The sequence below is a fragment of the Physeter macrocephalus genome, chromosome 7, assembly GCF_002837175.3.
Source record: "Physeter macrocephalus isolate SW-GA chromosome 7, ASM283717v5, whole genome shotgun sequence".
Classification (NCBI taxonomy): Eukaryota; Metazoa; Chordata; class Mammalia; order Artiodactyla; family Physeteridae; genus Physeter; species Physeter macrocephalus.
Window position 1 is genome coordinate 91,016,024 of NC_041220.1, and position 4,899 is coordinate 91,020,922.

Below are 4,899 nucleotides of genomic sequence, written 5' to 3' on the forward strand. Positions count from 1 at the left end.
TGATAAACACTGTAGATACAATGACTAAAGCATATAAACGAAATGGATTTGTCCTAATCTCCCTTCCTGAGTTCTTCCCACTCTCCTGCATCACAGCCTCTATCATTTAAAACAGTAATGTAAAAGATAACATTTACCCAGTGCCTAACTGCCAAACACTGTGCTAAGGGCTAACACTAAGCATAGCGCTCACAATATTCCAAGTCTTACATTTGTTAATTTAGCAAGTTCTCCCTACAGTCCTATAGGGTAGGTACTTTTATTATCCCTATTTAACAATGAGGAAACTAAAGCACAGACAGCTTAAGTAACTTGTCCAAGGTCACACAGCTAATAAGTGGCAAAAGCAAAATTTGAAGGTGGTAGGGCTCCAGAGCTCAGACTCTCAACTACTTTACCATAGTGCATTATACTCGGGCATGCATGAATTCAGGAAGCAATGTTTTACAACAGAAGTTTTTAAAATGTCATTTCATCTAGTATTTTATCATCCAAGCAAAGGCTAATCTAGAGATGATTTGGAACGACAAAATGATTTCCATCTAATAATCTTTCCATTTAGTAATCTTTTATGCTGATAATAATCAGCATAAAAGCAACAGCTCCAAGATTTTATGGAACAGCCAAAGATGTTTCAGTACTTTCTTTTTATCTCTGCTCCTATAGTGAATTTCTGAAAAAACTGCCAGAAGGAGTCTATTTTAAACCAGGTTAGGGAGCCTCAGCCTTAGCCTCTCAGGCTCCGCCCGGGACCTGCAGCAGGACGCTTCGGAGCCGCGGCCCCAGGCGCTGCGGTCTCAGGTTTCTTTACCTCCAGAAAGCAAACAATTGACACCTTGCATCCTGGAAGTTCATTTAAGAGACTGAAATTAGAGACTTCTTTCAAATTTGGACATGGCTAATCGAGGAGCAACAAGACCCAACAGGCCAAATACTGGAAATAAAATATGCCAGTTCAAACTAGTACTTCTGGGAGAGTCTGCTTTTGGCAAATCGAGCTTAGTGCTTTGTTTTGTGAAGGGCCACTTTCATGAATTTCAAGAGAGTACCATGAGGGCTGCTTTTCTAGCCCAAACTGTGTGTTTTGATGACGCAACAGTAAAGTTTGAAATATGGGATACAGCTGGTGAAGAACAATACCATAGCCTAGCACCAATGTACTACAGATGAGTGCAAGCAGCCGTAGTTGTATATGATGTCACAAACGAGGAGTCCTTTGTCAGAGCCAAAAACTGGGTTACAGAACTTCAGAGGCAAGCCAATCCTAACATTGTAATAGCTTTATCAGGAAACAAGGCTGACCTCGCAAATAAAACAGCTGTCAATTTCCAGGAAGCACAGTCCTATGCGGATGACAACAGTTTATTATTTATGGAAACATCAGCTAAAACATCAATGAATGTAAATGAAATATTCATGGCAATAGCTAAAAAGTTGCCAAAGAATGAACCGCAGAATCCAGGAGCACATTCTGCCAGAGGAAGAGGAGTAGACCTTACTGAACCCACGCAGCCAACCAGGAGTCAGTGCTGTAGTAACTAAACCTCCAGTTTAAACTAACTGGAATGTTCTTCTGCTTCCTAATTGTTAATAACAGTGGAATTGGAGCATTTAACCAGCCCAGTATGACTTCCCAAAAGAAGAGACTTACAATAGCCAAGTTTCTAATACAGAATTATTTTAAGTGTTTTGAACTTAATTTTTAATAACATGCATGTGACCCTCTGACTAATGTTTCAGCAGCGGAAGGGAGAAATGAGAGCTGTGTGTACACTTGTTTCCTTGGAAGGTTAGCGGGACTCATTTCTCTTCACCAGTGATATAAACAAATGACTCTGAACCCACAGTTAACCAGCCAGTTCTGTGAAAAAGATTTGGAACTTACTCATTTGGACTTTTCCAAAAAAATTCTTTCTTTGGAAGGAGGTTCTAAAGATATTTATGCTTAGCTACCATATTCAGGCAACCTGTAATTTCTCTTAGTATCCTTATTTAAAGTATACATTCCACATTTTAACAAATGAGCCACAAGGAAACAGTCCCACATCTTCAGGGGAAAAAAATGAACATTAGTGGCATCTAAGTTATAGCTAGTCCTGTTATTTTTTAAATGGGGTAAAAATAAAATCAGATGTAACCCCGTCTTATTTTAGGAGTATGAAAACTAATAAAATGCCTCTTAAAGGATAGTGTTCCCTTCAAACATGTAAGTTCTTCAACAAAATGAAACAAACCAGGTGTCTGTGATTTCTGTTTAATCACTGCTGGCCATTACATACCTTTTGTTGTTTGGGAGTAGGGAGGGGGCTTTTGTGCCCTTTGGACATAAACGTAGTCAATGCACTAACAATTATGTACATTCAAACTTGATTATTTTAAATTCGATCTTCAGCTGTACTGTAAATAGGGTACTGCATTGCAGTCTCCATATACGTTTATTACTTTTCTATAATATTTAAGAGTTGCTTAAAAGTATACCAAATGTACAGTTACTAAAACAGCTAATTTTTTCCTTCTCTCCCCCTTTGAAAGGAAGGGACTTCAATTGTTCCTACCTGGCTAGAACCATATAAACAATGTACCAGTAATTTGTAACATAAGTATTGGATATGTTAGTAACAATCTTGCAGCCTTGTTTTCCCAAGTTCATTTTATTTTGATCAGGTCAGTATATTGCACTAATTGTTTTAGATATTTTCATTATATGAAATCTACCATGTGTCAGAGATGATTTAATCTATTTAAGTGTTGAACTGCTAGCAGAACTTGTACATTCAGAGTAACTCAAAATTAGTAAGGAAAACATTTCACGAGGGTTTAGTTTTATATTGAGGTGCTCAGGTTGGAATACAGTGGTATAAAAAGCAAAAAAAATTTTTTTTAATTAAAAAAAATAAACCAAGTTAGGGTTCACAGGTCAGGTCCTTCCATTTAAGGCAGTTGAAGCTACAGTCTTGGAGGCCGAAGTTAATTTCCCCAGGGGACGTACATTAGGTCTACCCGGAAGTAATAATCATAATGGGCATCCCTTGTGTTCACACATGTAGCCCATGGATCCTCTGACAAGCTTATTTTAGAGAAGAGGAGACTGAGGCTCAGAGTACTTGACATTTCTCCTGGGACAGCACACAATGAGAGCCAGAGCTGAGGTATTCGGACTTGCAGCGCTGGGCAATTTCCATCCCACCCTTTAAACATATAGGCATCAAAACATCTGCCAAACTCGTTCTTGGAGGAACCATTTCAAAGTTCTTTGTTTTAAGAATCTTCGATATGGATTATGTTGGATGGCCTCTATCCATCTCAAAGCCCAGTGAAATGGTCCCTTCCTCGAAAACATTTGCTTGGATTTAGGGCTGGGTAGGTGGGTGCCAGCCTAATGTTTTTGGTCCAAACGATGGATTTGGTGACTAAGATGAGAGATCATTTAAACAGCAATACATTTAAAGCTGAGTATTTCAATCAAGTGAAAGGGAAAACAAAGCGTTTTCAATCTTTGTATTTATCATTTATTGTGATGGAATTTGTGATGAGGAGTCGAAGAAAGGTTATGGAACAGCAGGCTGCGTTTGCTCACCAGACTTAGCATGGGAAGGTCAAGCCATCCTGGTTAAAGTTAAAAATTAGTTACCTTTCCCCGTGAAACGATTGAATAAGCACATTAACAGTTTATAAAAGAGGTTGTGAAACCTCCTAAGGGGAAAAAAAAAATATTATGTAACCAGTTTAGGGGAGAGACTTGCCTGACTCCACCTCTCAGTAGGGGGTTGAACTGCCTGACTGGGAGGTTCATTCCTATTTCAAAACTATTATTATTTCTCCGGAAGGGTTTATCTTTTATTGCTAATAACACTTTACTCTCCACTTTCTCTGCTCTGTCCTCTCAATCTACGTCACCACCCACACCCTGAACCAATATAAACATCTACCCAACATCAGAGCACTAATCTTTATTAAGTAAAAGCAGCACCGTCTTTTCTGCCTACTAACAGGGTTATAATCCTTGAACTGTCATTGGGCCAAGCTTTATTGGACTTGTGGTTAGGGTGCTTGAATATCTATTTAAACCCAAACTAACAAAATACATGTGGACATCAATTAAAATAATGACACCCAAAGGTATATTGAAGAGCCACAAAAAGTGTTTAGGATTGTAACAGCCCTGCTACCTTAATAAGGAGAGTCTGTTAAGCATTTATACATGGTTAGTAGTAATGTCATTCATATATTTTTTTCTAAAAAATGTTCATCTACTATAACCAGACAGTAAGGGCACTGATATATATATCAACTTTAAATTGTTTAAAAATATCCTGGCTTTTGTGATATTTGTCATCATTAAATATGTATTAGGTTACTGGGTAAAAATGCTCTGATGCTAGATTTGTGGTAGGAGACAGAATGTGAAGTTCTACCTACAGTGGGAATTCAATTAAACTTTTTAAACAAAATTATGGCCTTCAAATACATGAAAAGATGCTCAACATCACTAATCATTAGAGAAATGCATATCAAAACCCCAATGAGGTATCACCTCACACCGGTCAGAATGGCCATCATCAAAAGATCTACAAACAATAAATGCTGGAGAGGGTGTGCAGAAAAGGGAACCCTCTTGCACTGTTGGTGGGAATGTAAATTAATAGAGCCACAATGGAGAACAGTATGGAGGTTCCTTAAAAAACTAAAAACAGAACTACTATACGACCCAGCAATCCCACTACTGGGCATATACCCTGAGAAATCCATAATTCAAAAAGAGTCATGTACCACAATGTTCATTACAGCACTATTTACAATAGCCAGGACATGGAAGCAACCTAAATGTCCATCAACAGATGAATGGATAAAGAAGATGTGGCACATATATACAATGGAATATTACTCAGCCATAAAAAG

General features: G+C 38.1%; 1 pseudogene; it reads left to right on the forward strand.

The window, feature by feature from the left end:
- The first annotated feature begins 894 nt into the window (after positions 1-894).
- LOC102982952 (ras-related protein Rab-5A-like) lies at positions 895-1,626 on the forward strand (annotated as a pseudogene).
- Positions 1,627-4,899: the final 3,273 nt, after the last annotated feature.